The following is a 25845-nucleotide window of genomic DNA, read 5'->3' as shown; positions in this document are numbered from 1 at the left end:
AACCTTCAGAAGTTTATCAAGGCTTGTCACACCCTCCAGACATAGGTGTGATGAAGCAAGCAGAATTTCATAAGCAATAATTTTGTGAGACATTTCAGCTTTGCCCCCGTTCATCTGTGGCAGGTTTTTTTATTGATACATGAGTCAGAGAATCAAATGTGCAACAGAGAAAGCAAACAGCTGTTGAGCACATTTGGAGAAGGGAGGGAGCAGGGAGGAGAAAGGATGGCAGAGACAGGAACCATCTTAATTGCAAAATGAGCCAAATAAGAATAAAACCTATGAAATGAAGAAAATTGCCCACAGCAGATTGAGCATCATGGGGAAAAGGGACTGATGCCTCATGGACAATTGATAGCAATGGACTGAGAGATAAAACTAAATGAAAAGAAAATGGTCTGCTGTGGGCAAGAAACGTTGCAGGTGATAATTCTCAACTAATAATTTATGTAAAGTTTTATGTTCCTCATTTAGGGATAAGCGTGATTTTCCTTAACACAGGAAAAAGGAAATTTACCCTACAAAATTTTGTATAAGCTCAATCCCTCAGCAGAGCTGAAGCTTGCTTGTGCACTCCTACTCTTGTTGTTTTCCAAGTGCTCTATGAGCTGTCATACATTTAAATGCAATATTTTATCCTGTTTCAGACCAAAATAACAGATCCCAAGTCTCATAGGAAGGATCTGAGGATGCTGGCAGCAGTGATGTGGCACACATTACCAAAAATTCAGGAAGTCTGGGCAATTATAAGAGGGCCTAAAAGATTCCCTCCCTGGAGAGCAGGAGGGGACAGAAAACAACATAGTTAAAACAAAATTTAGAACTTTATGAAGAATAAATGCTTAAAGGAATTCAAGTTAACGAGAAAGAATGAGCAGGAAGGAGAGGGATATTAAAAAATCCAATTTGCAAGAGTACAGCTGAAGTGTCAGTACTTTTCATTTGGTTTCCAATCTCTTTGTGACAAAGTTTAAATTTGAGCATCTTAAAATATGAGAGTGGTGCCAGCCTAGACAACGCATCAGCCTGACATCTCTATGTTTGTTTTTATCTATATCATGTTTTGGTAACTTAGTCTCTGGGGTACTATTCCTGATTACTACCAAATTGTTATAATCTGAAAAGGTTATTGAACTGTACCCTGCATGTAACAGCAGAAGCTATACTTCACTGAGTATTCTGAGGCTTAATGAGTGTTCTTAATGAGCTTTCAAAGATCAAAACAAAGTAACTACCTCATCAGCACGCAGGAAAAGTGAAATTAAAGTAGGGAATCAGTACGCGTGTGGGTGATTGTTCATATGCATTAATTTCATCTGCCATTTCTCTACATGTCCCTTACAGTTCTATAATGAAGCAATTTTAAACCAGATATTTAAGGTTACATCTGCAGCTACATTTTAAAACTACCAATTTAAAATTCTGAAGAGCCATGTCCATCATTTCCAAATTCAATTAAATATAAAAAATATTTATAGATGCAGTTATTGCTTCTACCATTACACTATGGCAAATTGAATCATCTGCTATATATACTCCAGCTGATCAAAAGAATTAGAGTCAATTATTTAGAAATAAGGGAGTGAGAGACCTGTAGGCCTGGCAGTCCAGCCTAGCAATGTGGTAAGACAGTTAATTTTCTTCTGGAATTTTTAAATGTAACAACTACTATAAAACGTCCTGTCTAAAGGTTTTCTATTTTTTCAGAATCTTTGTATCAGATTATATCTGCTCTCAGTTCCATATTTACTTATGCACTGTTTTTGTCCCTGCATCTCCTGTTGTATACTTCCCCCAAGAGACTTCAATATCAGGAATCACCATATTTTTCCAAACCGGATACTGTCATGCCTCAGTTTCCTTGCTTCTTCAGAGCACACCTCAAATCCTTGGCTCAAGACGGTAAATTTCACTACAAAACCCTTCTACAGGCAACACACAAATTAACTCCCCTTTTCTTTTTTGCATGCAGCTATGCCTTTTTCCTGCTTTGGAACCAGGCTTAACAACCATTCTTAACTTTTCTTCTGCACTTCATCAAAATGCCATAAGACTCCTGCCAACTTTGTTTCTAAACTTCTGGCTGTGTTTGCTGCTATATAGAAAATTTCTTGGTTATCCATGTGGCCTGTGGCTGTGCTTGTCTGACACAGATGCTTGGCTGCATTGTACAGAGGACATCCCACCTGGGGTCCTTGTAAGTCATTTTCCAGACTGGATGAAACTGTTGGCAACACATCACAAAACCATATCAAAATCTGAACCTCGAGAAAAAAGGAAAAAAACATTTTTATTCTCATCGACGAAACAACCAGGAGTGCAGACCTGAGGAGAATGTAGGGAGGGCTGAAAACACCTTCCATCCAGAGGCCTAAGAAGTATGAGCTACTACTGTGGCATTTCCCTAGATACTAACTAAACTAGTTAAAAATTTTTCAAAGAGATATTTCATCAAGGAAAAATGACTATGTGGAAATTTTTTCATTTCAAAGGAAGTTTGCTTCAGAAAGGCACTTGCAGAGCTAAAATACATTTAGATATAGCTGAAGAATTGCTTTGACCTTTTTAGAAAAGGAGCATTTTTATCTGCCATTCAACAGAACTTATATTGTTATAGTTTTAGAGAACATAGAATTATCATTAAAATGGAAACAAAACATCTCATGTCACCTGAAAGGAGTTTCCAGAGCTGGTTTCACTGAGAACACTGAAACATATTGTTTTCATTACATTCGGTGACAGACATGACCTTTTTCTAAGTGTGGCTTTGCAGATATAAACCAAGATCCTATGCAGTTCAAGTCTTTATTGTGCCAAAATACACCGATGAGGGAAGCTGCAATTATTATACCCAATACCAGCACTCCAAGCATTAAGGATCACCCCCTTGCTCTACAGAGGATGCAAAAAGAAAAAGAAATGCTGCTTTAACAAGCCATGGCACATAGTAGAAGGGAGTTTCCTAAGTATGTGCTATTCACTTGCATTCATTCCCAAAGCCACATAGGGGTGGCTGCAGGTCAAACTGAAGACAGTAAATAACCCTGCCTCAGAATACATAAAACAGCTCTGGTTCACATGAATTGCTGAAACAAAATGCTATATCATTTGTTTGCCCATATATAAGGCTATTGTTTTACTTTGTCCTACATTCCTCCTACAGGGCCTCACTTTTGTGATTTTTAAGGTTTCTGGAAAATACTGGTTAACTTGAATTTAGCTCCTTCTGTAGTAAAACACGAAGAAAGCATGGGAATATGTGAATTGAATCTCTAAAAAACTGTGATTTCATGTAAAAATTTGCAGTTATTTCTATGTATTTGTTTTCAAGACTTTGTTTTGCCAGAAACATTCCTGGAATTCAGGAGGTAAGGATGCTAGCCTATGCATACCTCCTCCAAATAAGGAAATTGTGAAAGACTTTCAGTGCACAAAGAGCCTTGGCCTAAAATAAAATATAAGTTAAATCTTGGTGAAATCCATTCTTCCATATTTTGCTGGTAGGAAAATAGAGGCAGGGTCAAAGGAATGGAAAAGTCCTAAACATAAAATATAGTATGCAGCTAACAAAAGTATCTTTTAAAGGCAAAAACTCTAAGAAAATCAGGAAGGTAGAGAGGCACATGATTCTTGGTAAGCAGGAGCTTTAATTCCCAGCAAAGCCAAAATGAAGGTAGTACCTAAGCAGGAGCCTAAGCAATAGCCAGGAAAAACCTTAGTGGAAAAAAGAGAACTTTGAAAAAAGTCCATGGAGCCAAATCTGCAAGAACACCCTCAGTATTCAGAGGTAACTGTGACCAGAAACACCCCAGAAATGATTCCTTGTACTGCTCAGATCTTGTAGCCAAACTGAGCTTGTGTACACTATTACAAAGCAAAATTCCAAACTGCCTTAATAGTAACTGCACTGATTCCAGCAGCCCAAAACAGAGCCACACTGGACTTCTATACCTACACTAACTACTGGCTATTGCTTTTATATTCCCTTGTACTTTCTGAAGAAAAGGGCATTTGCTTTACAAATACATCAGGACAAAGTACTACTACTTGCTTCCTTTAAACTGTTCTCAAAGGATAAAAAGAATACTAACGCAGGGTGAAAGATATGGGAAACAATGCATATGTGCTTAAATGACTAGAAGGTTTGGGAGATGTTTAATATTTTCAGACAGGCAGGTTGCAGTATCCTAGTACTTACTGCTTATGGACTCTTGTACACATTTCTGGTTTGATTACACAGCTTTTGTTTCTGAATGCTTTTTCAACACCTGTTCAGCTAGGTGATTGCTTTTCTTCCTATGTGAGACTGGAAGAATGATGGGCATCTGAACACCATGAGGCAGTACAAGTCACTCAGTGTTAGGTTGTCTATGATAGAGGCTGTGCCAGCAGCTTTGATAATAGGTATCAGCTGCACATGCTTGCAGGACAGAGCCTAATTTAGTAAAATTCACCTGACACTTGCCAACAGGGACATGTTAATGTGCTCCAGTTTTTTAGAGTCTCTCAAAGGGGTTAGTTCCTGTCCTACTGGACTGGAACACATGGAGCACATTCCTGTAATGGAACACATTAAACAGGTGATTAAACTTTGGAGAACTACAGCTTGCTTTTCTCTGTCCATCATGGGTCTGCACTCATCATAGAAAAGGAAGGAAACTGCTCTTCTTCTCTTTTCTGAAGTAACGCATCAGCTGACTTTTTTCCCCAGAAAAGAAATAAACAGTAAAAATCAATCCTTAGAAGAGAGGACTGCAGGTCAGGATGATACTGAACACTGAAGTGTGGGAATATAGCGATGGGAATGCTGTATTCCCAGAACTGCACAGTGAGGGGGAAGGAGGACACTGAACAGCTGCTTTGCTTTAAGACATATATTTATCTAGTTTGTCAAACTTTGCAGCTCCTTATTACACTGTAGACCCTGTGGGGGTGGATGGAAGAATGTCATGACCAGCTTCACGAATCTCAAAACCTTCCTGAGAGACAGACAGTGATGTTCTGAGAAATGGTCTGCATCTCTGCCTGAACTCTGACTAATGGGACAAGAGCTAATACCAGCTCATGCAAAGGGGTCAAACAATACAGACTCAGGCAAAATTTACCCAGCAACTGGTGCAACAAAAAGCTCAGAAAGTGAATGTAACAAAACCAAATTGCAATTCTGCATGGAGAAGAACAGCAAAAAGCCTTTTTTCAGCCCCTTTAGAAAACCAAATTCAGTATCTGCAGCTTTCACTGCTCAACTCTGCACTATGGCTATTCTAGACCAAGAGAACTCTGAACATGAACGCCAGAAACCCACTGGCTTTCAAAACCACAACCACACTGAAGCAGGATCTTTCATTACTGCATTCCCATACATCTAGGGAATACCATTTCCCATATATCAGTCCAAATTAAAACAGAAACTTGTTTTTATCAACCGAAATTGGGGGGTATTATACCAATAACAAAGGTGTTCATTAGCTTCTGAAAAGACACTGTTTAAATAAAAAAAGGAGTTTATACAAGCTCTTAAATGGGAAATGTGAGAGTCCATAATTTGAAAAGATGCTTCAATGTTTTTATGTACACACCTCTTTTATCAAGATTTGTACTTTTTTTAAATGAGCTAACATGTTTACTTTTACAAATCTTGCTCCAACTAAGCAACTTTCTTAGGGCACTTCCTTTTACATACACTTCTAAATAAAGAAGTCCTCTGCCCTGCATCTCCCTTGATTCTTATCAGATGCCTGAAAATGCCATATACAGTCTGCACTGGACTTTCCAGATGGGAAAGTACAAAATCCCTAACCACGACATATTTTAAATCATAAGGATCAAAACGACTCCTAGGAGAAGCAGTAAAAGTAAATAAACATCTTTATAATATCGGACTGACAAAACATCTGTTTCTGGTCCATTTTGCAGTGAATAAAGGACCCTACTGACACAAGCAATGATGACATGGGAGAATAAACTTGCGAATGTCTATGATTAGAAATGCAGATTTCTTCTTTTTTACATTTCTACATTGTACCAAAAGGTTGTATTTGTTCTTATTTATTTCATTCAAACACTGTGGTCCCCCTATGAGCACCACGATTGTGAAACAAATTTATCTCTACCACTGAATTTCACCTCCACTCCACTTTAACCATGTGTCTCCCACAGAGAGGTAGAGAACTTTTTGGGTGCAATACCAGTTGCATGCACAACTATACTTGGGACAAATTGAGGACCTTCACTCTTGGTATGCAGGAAAGGGGAGAAATCAGTCTGAGCTCTAATGCTATATGGTGTGCTTGCTTATTTTCCCAAGTACTGGCCTCAGAGGCCAATACAAAAGTACAAGGGGACACAAATACTTTTACTAGACAACCTCAAAAGGTCTGAAATATACAATCAGTGATTATTATGCAAATCAAAGGGGTTTTTTGGTTAACTCAGGCAAATAATTTAACCATTATCTACCTCAATTTGGCTTGTTATCTTAGAACTAAAAAAAATATGTATAGGGACAGGACACTTAAAGAAGATTAATTGCTTTCAAGTCATAAAGCAACCTTAAATGAAGGAAACCTTATAAGTGAACAATCTAATTTTTTGTTGATTATGCTATATTTTGTCAAACTCTTCCATTCTGAAAGATGAAATTTTTCTTTAATTAATTTTTACTCTTAAGAGTGGTTTAGTTTTTAATTTTTTCTAATAAAATATATGATATTATGCTTTATTGGCTGGAAGATACGTTCTATCAATTTGTGAGATTTGTCATACTCAGTCATAAACAGCCTTAGCATATTTTCTGAAAAATACCAATTTTAAGTTACTTTGAGGAAAAGCAGAACATTACATGTAATTTTGCCGGCCACCTGTTATAAATCATTTTTATTGGTATTTGCACTACATTTTAATATATGATAATGTGTGTGAAGGGTAGCATATGAAAGTAAATAAATATTTTTCAAATTTTCTCTTCAGAATGCCAAATTTACTTGAACTGTTCTTACTCATGTCTGATTTATTAAAAAGTCAGTGAGCAGTGCTAGCTAAGCCAGACACACTTGAAGATGCATTATTAATAAATATCAGGGATTTTCCTCTGAAAGATGCATAACAAAAACTTTGAACTGTCAGGAAGACAAATATCTTCAATTTAAGGGCACTTTTCCTATTTCACTTCTTGTATGTCTTTTCCCAACATACATAATGACTGTCAAAATAAAAACATATTTAAAATTCAGCTACACACTTAATTGTGTAAATACAGAACGAGTAAGTTTTTCAAAGGAAACAGAAGCATAAATTCCCTTTGTAGTTTTAATCTTTAGATACCTTCAAGTGTACAAAAGATGGCCTAAAATTTTCTTGTGTGGGTCCCCATGTTTATACACTTGAAATCATCCTTCAGTACTGAGCTAAATCCAAGTTTAGAAAACTTGCCCCATTAAGAAAATAAATCAACATGAAACATTACTGTACTTGAGCAGCTTTATATACCAGGCTCTCTTGTTCAACCCTAAATGGCACCATCTTGGCAGGCATGCCCACTCATAATAAAATTTCCTGGATGAAGTGTAGCTAAACTAAGAAATGCAAAGTCAGGGAACACAGACTGTACACAGTAAGTCACAAGCTCCCACTGCCAAACCTCCTTATTCTCATTTTTGATCAACAAAATCCATAGCTATATTTTAGTGCAAATGTCACCCTTTCTTTAAAGTGTTGAAACTGGCAACTGAATCATCTCTACTAGCTTATGAGTCATCTTTGATTTCTACCTTGCAATTAATTAGAGACAATTTTTGTTTTCATTCCCTGCTTCCTTTAATTTTCTCATACTGAAAAAAGGAAAAAAAATATAAAGGGTTGGGTCTTTTAATTTTAGGGGCATATTTAAAGGAGTTATTAGCTCTCAGCTTCACTACATTTGTGCATGCTGCTTGACGTTTGAATTGCATTTGCAGGGTCTTTTCTGCATCTTGGAAAGGCATACTCAGTTTCTTACTTACTGACTCTCTGTTTTCTGAAAGTTTTCTCTGTGTAATGAACTATTGCCCACAGGTTAAAAACCCCTTGGTTTCTTTACGTTGTTTCTTTCATCTTCTCATATACTTTTCAAATACTGTCACTCAGTTCAAATGTACTGCATTGGATATTCTCTACAACTAGATTTACATTGTTATTTCCAAAATTTATTTGGGCCATTGCTGACAAATCCTTGTGGATCTCTGTGCAGCACTACCTTGATTTCTCACTTTTAGCTATTTGCAGCAATTAGTTGTACACAGTCTTTAGGGAGAGTATCAGAAGAAGCCCCACGCACCTATCTGTAGCATGTTTACAATATACATTGGACACACAGTCTCGCGCACGCGCGCGTGTGTGTGTGTGTGTGTGTGTGTGTGTGTGTGTACTCACACTATCCCCCTCTCTTCTCAGAAAGAGCCTACTGCTTACCTTCCTGGACTTGTCATTTTCACTGTTTTACAGAAGACCAAAACCCCCATTCAGTTCTCAGTCAACAGAAGAATCACCTTCAAATCCACATTTCCAACCAAAATATATTTGTTTCATTTCCCATTATATAGCATTAGCTCTTCACCCACTCGTGTTCATGCACTTTGTCTAGCTTTCACTCCCCTCTTCAGACAGTAGTACATGACCTGCCTTCAAGTCCAGGTTGCAGGATGAAATTAGGAAATTTACCAAGGAAGTATTTCAGACATGCTGTTTCTAAGAACATATTATCAAAACGTAAGTCTAAGTACCTAGGCAGTTCTTGTAAAGAAGGAGAAAGAATGATTTCTATCAAACAAATCCTTTGAGTGTTTTTCCTTCTCAGTGCATTTTAAGTAGAGGGCAGTAGTGGAAAAAATAATTAATCTTGAGAGTACTTGAGTGACTTCGGAAGCTACTTCCTAAGAAGTGAGGCAATCATGCATAGATGAATAAATGTGTAGAATTCCCAGAGTACCACAGTGCATGGCTCTGGCAGATGACCCCATTCAACCCTTTTCAGTGCCTCAATGCCCCTTTCAATCAGGTCCTGCAAGACTTGGAACCCTCTATCTGCAGTTTTGACGACAAACTCTCAAAAGGGCCATTCACCATCCCCTCTGAGCCCTGATTTTAGCTCATTTAAATGCTATAAAGTTTTCCTACAAATAGTCTCACTTTTGTTGTAGTGATTAGCACCAAGTAATCTGACAAACAGGAATATTCTTCTCTAGCAAGTTTCTCCCAAGGCAACGGTTCCTGCATTTTTTTGAAATATCCCACTAACAGAAGAAGGCAAATATGCTCTTCTTTCTCTCTGGCATATCTCTTTTACCCAAAGAATCCACCGCAGGTAGTGAGAGGGAGTCTAATCTGTACCCTGGAGAAAAGGAGAAAATTCTGACTCACATTCTTTATTGAAGTTGACAAGAATGAAATCACAAAAAACCCAATAAAATACAGCCAGGATCAACACTGTCACCTATATTTAATACTTAAGATATTTTTATACATATTTACAAAATATAATACTGAGAATCAATTCACAAGAAACATCTCCATATAAACTTAAAATTAATTTCTGCCTTGATGGAGTCTGCCATACAAAGAAAAATGCTTCCATAATTCTCACTTCTGCTAGATCCTCGTTTCACTTCTACAGGTGTTTTCGTTGCTAGATAAACACCAACTAAGATACTTTTACACTTCAAGAGGACTCACAGGAAGCTGTAAGAGTAGCACTGGAGCACAATATTACAGAGCTCTTTATTACATCCTGTAGGTTGTGACCCTTCAAAGAATTTAATAAAAACAGTTTGAGACCTACTGCTGCCACAGGTCAAAGAAATATACTTTCCTGAATATTTAAAGGTGAGGGCTGGAAGAGGTTATGAAAGAAGAGGAAGAATTAATGATTCAAATTATAATCACAGCCCGAAACATTACTGCTTGTTAATAGTGTTATCCTAGTCACACCATTCAGTAAATTTACTTCATTACTCTAATCCTATCAAATATCTTATTAGCTCTTGGGGTCTAAATTTGATTTCCTTTACTTTTCCAGTTACTTGAGACTTGACAAAAACTTCAAATATCTTTGAAAGGACGATTTCAAAATATTTGACAAAAAACCACAAGGAAATACTCAAGAAACTCCACCAGAGAGTCAGTAAGATGGACTGGTTGAGCTCCAGGGAATGGACTACTCACATAGGAGGAAGAGCTGAGGGAATGGTCAGCCAGTGTTACCCAGTGACAAGAGAAGAGGCAAGGGGTACAAACTGAAATACAGATGGTTGCCTCGGAATGTTACATGGGTGACAGAGCAAGAGGCACAGGTCGCCCAGAGCAGCTGTGGAGTTTCCTTCCTTTGACATCCTTGGAATTCCTCTGTTCATAGTCCTGGGTAACAGGCTCTAGAACTTCCTGCCTGAGCAGGGGGCTGCACAAGGCAACCTCCAGACAATCCGTCCAGTCTCAGTCATTCTCTGTTCTATGGGGCTTTCCCAGTGGACATCACAGATGAGTCCTTCTACCATGACAGCCCTCAGAGAAGGTGAGTCAAAGCTCTTATTTGCACTGAGGAAGTCAGCAGCATTCCCCACTTGCAGGGCCCCACTGTCCCAGTGCCAGGCCCTTGTCTTGCAGGCACTGGCCTCTTACTGTGGAATCTGGCCTGAGGTTAAACCATCCCCACAAGGCCACAAAAAGAGGACAACATCCTCTGAAGCAGGGGCTTTCCAACTTTGCAGTATCTGCTGTCCTCTACTGAGCCCGGTGATGTCTCTGGGCATTGTCTGCAATGGCATTGTCTGCAATGGCACTGCCCTCTCTGCTCTTCAGAGTCCAGCCACTGCACTGTGGCATTTGGCCCAGAACCCCACGGGGCACGCACAAGGCAGGGATGTGATCCTGCACTAGGAATGCTGCATTTGGGGAGAACACTGTCTGGGCAGGGCTGTGACTCCCTCACAGTGGCTGTCCCACCGCTGTGGGCATGAGAAGGTACCGCTGCCTTGGCACCCCAGGCCTAACCCCCCATGCAAGTACCCTGCGCTATCGCAAGTCATGATGGCTGTATGGGGCAGTGGAATGACAACGGCAGGGGAGACAGCCCTCAGAGCTGGTTGACGACTTTTCAACCTTCAAGAGCACCCTCGGGAGGCCTTCATCTCCCATCTCCAGCTGCCCTCACAGGCTTTCTTTGCTTCTTTGGCTTCTGGTGCCAGAAAAGGTCAGGCAGGCACTTTGCACCTCTCTTTTGGCAGGACATGGCGGGAGGTGCTGAGACAGCTCAGGGGCAGAGCAGCTTTGTTGCGACAGCCAGAATTAGCCAGGAACAGTGCGCAGGGAGGCGGAAGGCAGCAGCAAATGGCCTGTGCCTCATCTGCATGGGCAAGGTAGGCACACAGTCTGTGTCAACACCTGTCACCACGGCTGCTTCAGCTGCATCCAGCAGTAAGCAGCCAGAGACCTGCACTCTGTGACAGGCTTTCCACCATACCCTGCACATGGTGAAGGAGGACAGTGACCACCAAGAGTATGTGGTTGGCTTGCTGACCTGCCTGACAGAGAGCAGTGGCCAGGAAGCAGATGCACTGCAGGGTCCCACAGCAGCACTGGTGCTATCCCTGGCTCCAGCAGCCCACCAATACCACTAGGACATGAGGGCTGTCATGAGGGACAGGGTGGTGTGGGGTGACACAGCTCAAGGTCTGTCCACCTCCTCTGCCCAGCAAGCTGCTGCAGAGCCGCTTAGCTCTGCAGAAAATGCCCTGAGGGGCCTTGGGACACACCCACTGCTTGAATATTGTCTTGCTGTGAAGGGGGCTCATGGACTGGAGCAATCACCATAGGAGGAGAGCAGGCAGAGACATCTGAAAATGTTCGGCCCAGAGAAGGCTTGAGGGGAGTGCCATTGAGGTGTACAAACATATAAGGAAAGGGTGTAAAGAGGACAGAACCTCTTTCAGTGAAAGGACCAGAGGCATTGGCCTCAAAAAGACACATACGTGGAAAATTCTGACTGTCAGGAAACACTTCATTACTATAAGGATGACAGTTCACAAGCATGGATGGCCAAGAGAAATTGTGAATACTATTCTACTGAGGGGAATATCAGCCCAAACATAACTAAGCACAAAAGCAATCCTATCTATTATTGTGACAGCAATACAGCAAGCTTTCTGAGACACTTTGGCAATGAGAGAAGTGGCCTCATATAAAAGTAAAAAATCCTGTAAAAATTTTTGGCAAAACACAGTTGGGGCACACACACTGCCAAATATTTATAGATTAATTCATAATCTTTAGAAGAGACTACCTGATGATATAAGGCATCCTTGAAAGACATTGATTTCCTCCCAACCATTGAGTTCTTTTATGACAAAGACATCTGGAAAGATCACAGTGCTCAGTAAAGTCCTTTGTTTAATTTTCTATTTTACTCTATAGCAGATTCCAAATGCCTGTAACTTTTAATGTAAACACATAAAGAATATTCTGTTTACATTACCTGCTACTGTACAAGAGATTTATCCCATGTATCTCTACCTCTAGATCCCCATTCCATAGCATTGACATGGAGTTAGACAAAGGGCACATTGAGATTAATCTGAAAGTTAGAAATGCCAACATCTGTGGAATACTCAAACATTCAATAAAGGAAGAAGAACGCAAGTAAAGAACAAACTAGGATAGGCAGTGCTTACACTCCACCATAGGTAAATATCCAAGTATTTACTGCTCCATTCTTCTCAATTTGGCAATGTGTATTTTTACTATAGAAATGCATACAAAGTCCTACAGGTCTTTTATCTTTTGGTCAACAAATAACAAGTCTGCTCCTTCCACAAGTCCATGCCTTCATGAAAATAACCTTTAATCTACAAACTGTTTGGGGACAAACTTGGATACAGGTTCTTTTTCTTTCCTGTTTGCCCCAGTTTTTGCTGCCTGAATCAAGATTCCCTGTTATTTGTTGTAAATCACCTTATTTTGTAGACATAATGCTGTGTTTGTGATAACTGGGTGAGCCTCGAGGCAATTTTCTTATTTCAAATTTTCTTTTAAAGGAGTTTTCAGACTTCCCTGTTTCCATAGCCTGAGAGTTTTTTATGTTCCTGATGTGAAAGAAGGACACATTTTTTTAGAGAAAAATCGTCTGAAAAAAGTTATTTTCCCACCAAAGAAAATCTAGCCTAGGCAAACAGACTATGACAAGCTCTTTCACATGCTGAACTTAATTTGGAAAAATAGCTTGATAATAAAAAAATAGCGCAAGAAACTAAAGCACTCAGAAGCATTATGGGAGCTACTTAACTGGACATGGATTTGGCCAACCTGGCCTAAGTAATCAAAGGGATTGAGCTAAATGATCTCCAAGAGGTTCCATCCAACCACAATTACCCTGTGATTCTCTCTATTGTAAGTAAAAGGAAACAGAAGATTGCTAGGCACATAATATGATAACAAAGAATGTATGATTTTAGCTTGCACATGCAACTTCAAAGTGTCATAAGCATTAGTTTTTCAAAAAAAACATAAGTTCTCTTAAGGAGCTGAAACAACCCTATGCACCTTAAATCTTTCGGTAGCTTTGACATATATTTCAACAGGAAGACTCATTACTGACTTTGCTTTGGAAAGGAGAAGTCGAGTCTAGGGAACTATCTTCATAAATCTGTCTTCATTTAGACAAACTATCTATAAAGTTTCCTTTCATCATTCAGACAGTATTGAAGCATGAAAAGGAAGTACTATTTTGTATTTTTCTCAGTGGTTTTTAAACAAAACTAATACAAGTATCATAATAGTGGTGCTTAATATTTACATCGTTTATGTAGCATATTCATTTACATATTAAAAAATGGCTGTGACAAAATGAACCCATAAATTTGAATTTAAGACTTTAATTTCCACTGAAAATCTTGTGCAAAGCTTTTAAAAATTCCTTTAAATTCACAACCATGTTTTTATTTGAGTTAGTCTAAAAAATCTTTTTAAAAAAATCCCAGAATTTTTAGATTTAAAATTATAATTTGCTCTTTGAAACATGAAGGTGAAAATTTCCTGCTCTACAGAATCTGCCCAGTACATACCAGCAGTATATTTCCCCCAAAAAATGGAATTAAAACCAGATGAATATGGAACAGAGGGGAATGCTAAGCCTGATTTGGAAAGAGTCCTTTAGAAATTCAGGGTCCAGATGGTCAGCTGCATTTCAAGCCAGGCTAATGCTAGTACACAGATATGCTTTGTCAGACAACAACAAACACACGCTTGTCCTGGTTCAGGGGTGACTGTGTAAAGCACCTCCCAGTACAGAAGGCAGCAGGACAGCAAATACTGCCACAGCCACAGCTCGTGTGGCTCCTCACTGTGAAGTTGCTGCCATCTTCCCCAGTCCCACTGTGACTGCACCAGGGGCTTCCCTCCCCCACTGCTCTCTGAAGAGACTGACTCCTGCCTTGTCATCCTTATGGGGAAAGTCTCATGGGATAAGGACTGCTATGCACCCTCCAGCTACACTTCTTAGATTAAAATTCCTTTACTCTTCTTCTCATACAAAAATATTTTCAGTTGCTGGTAAATTTTGCCAAGCTTCATTTGCTTGGAGTGAAATTTCCCTTAGCAGATGTGTACTTCAAACTAATTTTTTGGGATACAGGTTAGCCAAAGAGTTCAATTAATATGGAGAAAGCAATAAGAAAATTAGTGCAAGAGAAATATATAGGAATGTGCTTTTAACTACTTCTGCAAATATTCCTAAATAATAAAACATTGTCCCCAGAGACTTCTCCTGGCTGAACAATAATACACCAGAAAACCTGACAATAAGCCCACAATTCCAGTGTCCCTAGACTGGACTGTCCCAAGGCAGCAAATGCAGATGAAACTGCTGACCACCTCTGCTTCCTTTTCACTTCACAAATCATCTGCACAGGTGTAACTGACAGTAGGAGTCCTAAAATTTTGCTACAGTCTCATGTTTTACCTGTATTTTTCTTTCAAAGATATAAATTTAAATTAGCAGGGACTGGCTGGGCAACATGTCACAATTCAATACTGGTTTATATTTCTTTAAATCTATCATGTCTTGTCATGGAACCAGCTTTGTTTAAACTTTTAGAATTATCAAGTTAAATTATAGTTTCATTAATGGATTTAACGGATTTATATCACAAATTGTTTTAGCATTATGCTACTTTTAAAATAGATTATTTGCAATTTGATGATTTGTATGGTGTTATATATGCTATTTCACTGAATTTTGTTAGTAGAAGTGTAATTGAATTCCAAAATTACTGTTTGACAGTGGATCACTTAGAAATCTGAATGATGAGAAAATGAGTTTAAGTAGCAACTAGGGAAAAAAGAAGAAGAAGAAGAAAACCTATAAATTACTATAAATTGTCATTCTGTCATAATTACATGGTTTGGCTTTGAATTCAGTTGTCCTTAAATTCAGTCACTAGTGAATATCTGATCATCACAGAGTACAGCTCATGTTGAAACATTTTCTGTGTATGTCAGCAAGAATTTGCACATAAATTGGTACCTGTAAATTTTGGTTCTTCAATAGTAGGGTTCAGATTGGGTTCAGATTTATTTCATCTAGTGATATATCTGTGTGCTATGTATATATATGTATTTAAATTTTTACAGCCTGTCTGTTCATGGATTAACTCTCTCAAACAATATAATTTCAGATCTCCTAAGGAATCACCAATCCAGATTTTTTAATTTCAATTTTATGCAGATATCAACCAATTCCCTTAAGCAGAATTATAATATTTTTCCCCACATGACAGGACAACTTTATCCAAACTGAAGTACATATGTAATATTGACTATTTAGACGTATAATATTGTAAATTAAATCAATAACAGACCATGAAAATACAAAGTGCTGAAAAATTCCTGGACACTAAATTGTCATGGATTATCCCTATGATGAACAGAAAAAAAAAAACCAACCTGCAGACTTTCATATAAATATAGTGAAAGGTACAAAACTAGGCAAAAGTTGCATTCTTCAAACTTTTCACTGTGGGTATCTGAAATGCATTACTAACCTAAAACAGAAAGGAAATACATTAGTACCTAATTCCAAGCAGGTAATTATACTGAAATCCATTAGCTTAACTTCTTGTTTACTTTAAAACATTTAGTGCTGTTTTCTTTTTGCTACTTCTATATGTTGTAAACATAAACAACTTGATGAGCTCATATACAGCTTCCCATGCAAAGTCTCAATCCAGTGTTTGACTCACAGTTTTCTTAAGTCTTTTTACACAAAACTCCCAGAGCACATGCGAGCAAGGCAGCTGAAGTAGAGAGGGAGTTGTTCTGGAGCCACACCCCTTGGGACACTCAGGTCAGCTGCAGACTGTGGCCAAAGCCCTCACATCCAGCTTTTGTTCCAAGCACTGCAGTGGGTTCCCCTGGCAGCATGCACCCTGCACATGCAGTCACCGATCTAGGGAGAGCATTTCCTCTTACCTGTGGGGCTTTTTTCAGAGACCTGCCCTTCCTTGGATAACTAGAGCGCTGTTGGCTGGGGAGGATCTGCCTTTCCAAGCAGGCAAAGAGCAGCTGACCAAGCACACCAAGAAGCTGGTCAGCTGGTGTAGGAAGCGGGCTTAGTAGTTACCCAGACAAAAGGCAACACAGTAGCTCGAAGAGTAAACACAGTCGAGATACCTGAACTCCCCAAAGCCAAACAAAGTGTGGCAGGGGTGCAAGTTTGAACCCTGTACCACTGGTGCACTACAGGAACTAAAACATGTTTCCTGGCACTGCACAAGATCTGCCAGCTTGCACAGTCTGGATGGTAGGACACAGTGGGACCTGTTCCCGGTAGGAAGAACAGAATAGTTTTCACTGTGTCTTGTCTGCCCCCACTCTTACTGTCTTAGGCTGGTTTTTGACCTTTAAGTACAATCATCACACCAGAGTCCAGGGCATACTGGACATATCAGATTTCGTACTACTCAAATTTCACGTGCAGGAGACTTTCTGCAAGGAAGCATAATTTCCACATCATTTTAGATACTTTTCATCAGGGAAGGGGGTATGGGGAGTGGAGAGAGAGAGATAGATAAACAAATGAAGCCTGAACTGGTTTAGGACCACGGGACACAGATCTGCATAACATGGCTAAGTGCATGGTCCTAAATTCAAAGGGAAATTCATACCTGAATTATTAAATATGCTAACCCTGCAGTCTTGCAAAGAGATACCAGTTTTAAAAAGAAAATTAAAAAGTCACAAGAACAACACAGACTTTACTTTCTGTCAGCAAAGTACAGTTATAACTCCTAGTGGTCCACTTGTAGCAAACTGTGACCATGAAAGAACAAATTCCAGAGAGAATAAATATGGGGTTTTTTCCCAGAACAGGCTGTCCTAACACTAATACAACCAACATGCTATATTGCTTAGTATCTCTGAAAATAGAAACTTCAATGAGCCATGAAAACCTTCCAAGGTTGAAAACCATCCTCAATGAAGAGAGGAATTTTTAAAGTAATGCTGAACATAGTTCAGATAGATCAAGAGTGTCTAAACCCAGGGATTATATTAAAAAGCTTAGAATGTTATCCAGGACTGGAAAGTACTTATAATGATTTTATCACATGCTAATAACAAACTTTGAAGGTGATATTTTGCTCTTAGCAGCAATAACACTCCCTAAGAGACAGAATTAAGAATCAGTAGCTGAAGCTAGAGAATACAATATCCAAAAGTAAGCAATTCTTCCTTAGTAAAAACAGCACATTCAGAAAGAAGCTAATGTAGGAAAAATCAAATCTTTTATCGATAAACATCACCCTCAAATTTCTCAGTCCAACTAATTGCAAAATTAGACATTTCCTGAATTTTCAGTTGACAGTTTCTGAAACTATTACTTTCTACCTTTTTCAAATTCATTTCCCACCATACCAAGTATGCCGACAAATGTAGCTAAACAATGTACCGGAAACTCTTTTTTTTCCTTTCTACTGTTGCTGGATTTTCCTATTGCACTCCAAACCTGGACATAAGAGCCTATATTAGTCCCATTATAGTGATGTAACTCTTTTTAAGTGCTATTTTTTCCCTGGAATTTAAAAGCCATTTTTCATTATTCCTCTTGCATAGAAAAATTACTAGATCATTGATCATTCTGTATTGCACCTTTTGGGGAACACCAGTATTCTGACTATGTCTTCTCATGGGTTATTCTATACATTAGAATTCCCACAGCTAGGCTATGACAAAGCAATTCAATCTGAATGTTTAAATAAAGGGCCTTAGTTTTGTTTCTGTGAGAAGGCTTAAGGAATTGATTGTAATGACCATGATTTATGTTTTCAGGCTTTGTCTTCTCATTGGGAGTAGCTAGCTTCATCCAAAGTAAACTTGAAGAGATTATTCAGAGCAACAGATACTTTTGCAAAGGAGAGATTTATGTTTAAATAAGAACACCCCACCATGTCAATTAACAGGGCGTTAGGTATGTGTTCCTGTACATTTTAATTTTAATTTCATTCAAAGCATATTGATAGCTGGTGTTTTCAGTTTTCAGCTAATTGTTTCATTTGCTGTATACATACATGCTGCGCTATAACCACTACGTGGGAACTTATTATAAGAAAAGGTTAGGGATTAACAACTTCCCCTCTCTTTGTAATTAAATATCTTGATAGGAAACATCCATGTGTAGATAACAGGCAAATAACAGACTGTGTGTCCCTGAAGATCAAGGGCAGCACACACTTCTAGAAATTTCATATACTAAAAGCCTGGAGCAAGGCCAGTCTTTTTAATGGTCAAAGATAGGTGGATGTACAAATACATTTCTGCTAAACACCACGTTTCACTACAAGTGCCTGGGACATCACAGATCTTACCATCTGTTTACATGGATGAGCCACAGATGTTCAAACCTCCATATGAACTGAGTCCAGAAGCTGCATACACTATTCAGGTTCTGAAAAGTGCAAATATTTAAAAGCTCAGCTCTTGATATAATTTTTGAGAGGTTTTTCAAGTATTTTTTTTATTGTATAGATGTTCTTTGTGTAAGAGATAGTTTGTACACATAAATACCTAATCACCACACTAATTTTATATCACTACATGTATGTACTGTGTGCAAAGAAAGTAGAAAATACATTCTCATACAAATATATCTTCTCTATCAATTTACTCATGAAACTGGAAAGAAAAGACAGAAGGATAGGAATCAGTGCAGACTTCTTGGCTGTAAATTACTGAAACTACAAACCTTGACATCAATACCCAGAACTCAAAGAGTTTAGGGAGAAGATCCCTAGGTAATAAGATAAAGAATAGGCAGACTACATTTGAACATCTTAACCATTAGATATTAATTTTAAAGAAAAATATAAAATGTTGTGATGCAGATTGATGCAGATTTATATGCAAGATCTGAAAACAGCAAGGAAAATCAACATCAAAAGATTAAACTTTTAATTGTGCATGTAAATTGTTATACGTGTACAGTCACATGCTAACTCTGGTTTGGGGGTAAGTCATCATAAATATCGCATGTAGAATTTTAAATGGTGTAAAAAGAAATATATTAAGGCACTTAATGTTAAATAAGGGCCGATGTGTTCAAATTTCTAAGATATAATGAACAAAACATTGTTTTTATTTTTAATTGCATTTGCAAAATGTTGTACCTTAGGGAATATATAGCTATCACTGAATACTGGCTGAGTCACGTATTGAAATTGAGCATAGCAAGATCAGCTGTATTGCTTTCCCCTACTGTTCAAGACATTTATGTACTGCAGTCAAATGCAATTTTTCTTAACTAAACAGAAAAGGTTTGGGAGAACTGTTCAGGATAACTACCATCACAGACAAACATAGATTTGATTAATCACGCTTCACAGCATGCACATCCCGTATGTTCTCAATATTCTGGTTTACCAGTGAAATGGAGTACAAAACAGCTTTCAAGCTTTGTCAGCTCGATTTATACAGCAAAGTCCCTTTATTCCATCTATATCCTTTTCCGTCACAGGCCATGAAACCAACTTCCACCTTCTTCCAGTTCAGTTCCTGTCTTACCCTCAGACCATATCCAAACACACATCAAATACAATTTTTGTCATCCACACCTTAATAAAAGATTTATACACACCTAATTCCATACATATAATACACAAAAAGCTGTTTTTCTCCCTTTAGCTTTTCAAATCCATTACTGAACTAGAATAATTTCATTTTTCAGCTTGGCAGCCTACAAATTATATATTTACAGTCCTTACTCAAGAGCCTTTGACCATGAAAACTCAAAAAGGCTTTGGTCTGCTTTGTCAGAACTGGAGATATAAATCGTACTTAGGATATGATGCATCAAGAAAGCCAGCAGATAGTCTACAGGCTGTAATTCAGATTCCAGGCTACAGCAAGGTTGAGTTTTGCTATCTCTCCAAATCATCATGACAGGTAAAACTTGCTAGCAAATTATTTAATGCAAAAGACACCATCATTTCTCATGCAGAGAGCACCAAGTTCCAGCGAGCCCTGACTGAACAGCATGTTCTCTGCACACAAGCCAGGAGCTATGCTACTTGGGGAAAATGTTTGTGTTACTGCCTGAAAATGTAAATACATCTGTATTCTACTTTGGGTAACAATACTTTCATTCAAGCAGAGCAAGCTGGGACACAGGAGCAGAGAATTACTATTTCAGATGCACAAAGCTCAAATCCTGACATAACAAAACCAAAGCAATTCTGTACTTGATCCTGAGAATGCAAATACATGAAAAAAATCAGGCTTTTCCATATCTATACAAATGCAAATTTTCACCGACTATGAACATCCACACATTCATCTTTGAGGTACATTTCAGTATCAGTAAGTTCACTGCACAGCTATTGTACAGAAAGTGACTACAAAGACAAAATTACACAAGCAAGACAAAAGCCGGTTCATTAATATGACTTGGAGACCTTTTCTTTTCCCGTCAGGGCCAAAGTGCATCACGTACTTTAATAGTATAAATTGACATTTCTAAGATACTTTGAAGATACTGGTTGGAGCAGCTAATTTTCATTTCAATATTCCCAGTTATTCCCTTTGGTTTCTTCCTGTATCCAAATGTGATAGGAACTCACTTGTTTTTTCTTCTAGTCCTCTTTCTTTCGTCTCTCTCTGCCATATTTATTCCACACTTTTCAATCAGCTGGATGATCTACCAGAACACACAGACATCAAAGATGTATGGTTATGCTGATTTAATAGGGTACAATACATTATTGTACTGACATGTTTACACTTTTTTGCTTGTTTCCAAGACCATTTAAATGCTCAATGATCATCCAGGAATGGGATCTTCCATTCAATAAGAAAATTTAAAAAGAATCTATTTTTCAAGCTCTGGAATAATTTTTATGCAGGGCATGGTTAATTTAGAAATTTTAAATGATCTATCTAAATGAGAGAAGAAAAAGTTCAGTATATATTTGGCTAAGCAAAATTCTTTATCTTTTCTTGTGAATGCAAAATTTTTAGTTATAATGTTTTGTATGACAGGTTGTAACCTAGCACCATGACAATACTGTCACTTAAATATGTTCTTCTTTGAACACAAAGTATTTTAGACGTGTAAAATAGAGGTATGTAGAAATATTTATTTCAAAGACAAGCACCGCCACACACAAAGTCATTTACTATTTTCAAATAAAATTACATAGCTGTAGCAACAGCAACAGAAGGCCCTGTCTGATCCTCTACTAACTTTGACCAGTACTTAATTCCCAAGGCTGCCATGAATTATTCACAGAATATGGGGTAACTCTTGCTGACATGGATACCAGCACTCACACTGAAAGCGCCAGATCTTCAAGGTTGAGGGGAAGTTTCTTTCTTTTTGTAAGTTTTTCCAACCTATGTAAAGCATTTCTTCATATCAGCCTTAAGTTTAAGGAGACTAGCACACATTAATTTACTTGCTTCAGCCAAACACCAATAAAAACAAGACATACAGAAGGACTCAAGTTAGTTACTACATAAAAGCTATAACTTGTGCTGTCTTCCTTGTGAAGTTACGCTCCCTTGCATTTATAAAGAAGAGCCTCTGGCATGTTTTAAACAAGGCTGCAAATCTGAGACTCATTTCTAAACACTTGGGGAAACCTTTCCAAAGAGCTCTAAAAACACAGCTATCTAGCCTTCCTAAAGTGGATGTAAAATATTGTGAGAATTATTTAACTTAAAAGAAGAAATTAAGTTTCTTTCAAGTAGCATTGGTGTAGTCAAGGAGGCCCTGAGCTATGAATTGTGGGAGCCTCTAGACAAGAAGCAGTAAAATGCTTTGTGCAAGCTAATTCTGGCCTAATTAGCCTTGGCACAATGCATCTCCTTGGATCAAACAGGTGTTCTAATGTGGACGCTCACTGCCTCAGGTCTTTGCTGCAGATATATCTAATACAACATCATATTGCAAATATATTCCAGAATTTCATTCCCTCTTTAGCTGTCGACCTGCTCTGACTTGCCCAAGGTTATGTTTAAGTTGTGCATATACCCATCCAGTGCCTACCACCCTGTTTAGCATATAATCTCATAAGGGCAGGGACTTCCTTTTTCTACTTGTTTGAACAGCGTCCAGCACAATAGGACTTTGATCCAGCCTGAAGGCTCTGCTTGTGATATGCTAGATTCCAAATATCACAGATAGAATTCTGTATCAATACAGTTTCAGTTCCTGGAGACATGGCATTAACAGTATTGTTAACGGTCCATGTGCTCAGCCACAGCACAGGGCCAGCTTTTGACATGGCTCATATTAGGCTCACAGCAAACACAGCATCACAAGCAACTGACTTAAATGTAAAAGTTTTTTCCCATAGTCTCTCTTTTTTGTTGTGCATGAAAGTAAAGTGGCAATGTTCAGAGTTAAATAACCTGACTATATTTAAAAAATTATCCAGGCAGAGATAACTTCCATTCCTCGAGACATGACATGGAATGGTTCAGACCACAACACCACATTCTCCAAGTTTAATGTCTCACCAACTTATTTCCTTGTTCTTCACATATGTCAGAGAAACTCTGCCAAAACCAGATTTCACAGGTAAGAGAGCTTTGTATTTCTTATTCCAGAAATATAATTGGAATTAATAATTTATAATATAATTTACTCTCTCACTTAATGCATATCATCTCAGTCAAACTGATTTCACTGTGGTTTAGGTTTTCTATTACAAAAGGTAATAGCATACCTATTTACTTTTTCTGACCACTATGGCAGTTAGCAAAAGTTATCTCAAATATTTTCTGTGTGAGCAAAACACCTGTTAAACTTCATAAAACCATTTAGAGGAACTAAGCAGTTCATTTTGCTGATCCACATCTCACAAAAATATTTTAGACAGAATCACCATAGTATTGACTTTCATTTTATGATGGTTACTTTAATCTCACATGCATCGGTGCATTACAATCTAAGACATACCAGCAGCAAAATTGCTAAAATTACACTTCTGTTTTCTATTTCAGGGTTGAAAAATTATTTCCTTGTTAGCAAAAAAAGATATCTAGAGAAGTTTTGTAAGAGCATTTTATATACCCAAGAGCAATAATATATATTAGAAAGAGCAAGGCAGCTGTCTGGATAATATTTACTATTTAAAATTATTTATTCACACAATTCCATCTGAAAAGCTAAGACTTCGGAAATGAAAACTAATAAAAAAGACCACAGGCTTATATGATAGCAGAATAACTGTGCTTCTTGGTAGAACCCAAGCTTATTGCCAGCAAACACTAGCTTTATTACACCACACAACAGAGTGACATTTCCAGTGGAAAAACAAGCAACATGAAAAGTTTTTTTGCACAGACGTGTTTATATCAGTGAGTATGACCTTATAGCCTTTATGAGAGAAGTGTAGGGTGTTAACTTAGTAGCTTCTAATTTCTGATTTCAATCTGTTGCTCTATTGTTTTAAACCTGAGTTGTGCAGAGGTAACACCTGACAATCTCAGGAAACCAACAAGGGAGTCACTGTGGTAACTCCATCTGATTAAGCCACAGATCCTGTACAGCATTTCCCACAGGTTTCTAATTCACTGTGGGTAGAATTTGCTTTTAAAAGTCTGAACTCCAACATGCTGTCATTTTGCTTGCCGTGAAAAAATATCTCTAAAAATTAAGGAAAACATCATAGCACTATAAAAAAAAGGTGGGGGGGGAGAGTGCGGAGCTCTGCAATTGTTTAACATACTGGTTGTTAACACTATCCTGCCTTTTACTGCTATGTCTGTTCTTATTTCGTATGAAAAGACTGGGGATTCTTTGTCATATTGGAAGCTCAGAATTGTGTGCATTTCTTCAGTAGCTCTACCACAATTGCTAGTATACAGTATACTATGAAAATGTGAGACATGCCACATGCCTTAATTAGGCACAAATTAGGTGTAATGCAACACCACTATATTTTATTATGGAAGAACAAAAACTGTGGGATCAGACACAGTCTATTTCAGGCGTGAATGAACCCCAAATTCACTGACCACATGAAACACCATGAAGCTATTTTAAACCTAGCAAGAGAAGAGCCACAAAGTTAACTTACCTGATCTTACACAGCACAGAATCTCAAACGTTAGCTGCCAGTGATCTACTTCTTAAACACAAGCATTCTTGTTTATGGTATGTAATTAACAGAGTAGAAAAATTCAAAATTACTCACAGAGTCCTGACGATGCAATAGCAAGCTATCTAAGACAGGAAATTCCAGTGCAATATTATAAAACGAGTAGGAATAAACATGCATAAAGTCAGGAACTGGCAGGCCTCTGGATTACTGCAACTGTAGGAATCATGCTCATGCATGCTGGGCTATAATTTATGAAACGGAGCTCAGAAAACAACCAATCGCTTAGCTTCTCCTAACAAGTCCAACTGGCTATGAAAAGCTGGAAGTGCTGCATAGAACAATGAGAGGAGCTATCCCACATATTAATCTGCTTATCTAGGATTGCCTTCTGTGTAGAGAGAGGGAAGCATGTAACAAGGAGTGGGGGGGGGGGGGGGAAAGACAGAAAAATCACAGTTTCACTGTTAAAAGAACAGAATAAATTCCAGTCAACATGCAAATCCTCCACTGCAGTCAGTTGGCTAGTACTGTACTCAAACTCTAGTAGTATCAGCTAAAACATTTCAGAAGACCACCATCTTCCTTAGCAGTGATTATTTCTCACAATACTGACAGAAAGCTATACAAACTGGATTTTTATTTCCTATGCATTTGTTTCACTCTTCTGCTGCAATTAATTTAAATATAATGTTACATCCAAATGTGAAACATCCTTCCATAAAATTTGATTACAGTAAGATTATTCTTTTTACAGATGGCAGGTGGCTTCAGTGCATTAACAAGCCATCCTTCATGAAAAGCCATCTGCATGGTCCTAGGATTTAAGATTTAAAGGACCATCATTTACAAGAAAGATAAGAGGTACAAAAGAATGTATCTTCAATTAATAAGCAATAAAGAAACACTTTGAACCACATGAACAAATCAGAAATTACATATTAGAGCATATGTAGCCAAAGTTGCTCTTCCTGGGAAATTCTATGGTTTCAGAATCTGGGTTTGACCAATTTGAAACTAACATTGCTTTGATGTTTTCTGGTAAATAACTATTCTGAAGTGCTCTAGATTAAATTAAAAAGAAAGTAATTTATTTTTAAATTACTATTAAATAAATATTTAATATTAAATAAATGTTGACATGTTCATTGTTATAGTTTATTTTATAAAATAGTGTAAAACAAAATTTTTACTTTCATTGAATAAAAAAATAGAGAAATCTGTCAAG

The 25845-nt window shown here is 37.9% G+C and overlaps 1 protein-coding gene across 4 annotated transcripts in view; it reads right to left on the bottom strand.

Moving 5' to 3' along the window:
* PDE4D (phosphodiesterase 4D) overlaps positions 1–24858 on the bottom strand; it is a 530915-nt gene extending 506057 nt beyond the window's left edge. For 2 of the 4 annotated variants that reach the window (XM_085042342.1, XM_085042341.1), the window contains exons 1-2: positions 24714–24858; positions 21132–21208 (exon numbers count right to left, since the gene is read on the bottom strand). The gene's annotated coding sequence lies outside the window, so the exon portion shown is untranslated. The remainder of the gene's footprint in view (positions 1–21131; positions 21209–24713) is intronic. The other 2 variants (XM_085042343.1, XM_085042346.1) reach the window with 1 other exon arrangement.
* Between the last annotated feature and the right edge of the window lie 987 nt (positions 24859–25845).

The sequence above is a fragment of the Lichenostomus cassidix genome, chromosome Z (assembly GCF_008360975.1).
Source record: "Lichenostomus cassidix isolate B80296 chromosome Z, HeHo_3.0, whole genome shotgun sequence".
Lineage (NCBI taxonomy): Eukaryota > Metazoa > Chordata > Aves > Passeriformes > Meliphagidae > Lichenostomus > Lichenostomus cassidix.
The sequence above is the reverse complement of the archived record's forward strand: the minus strand, read 5'-3'. Positions and strand labels throughout refer to the sequence as shown.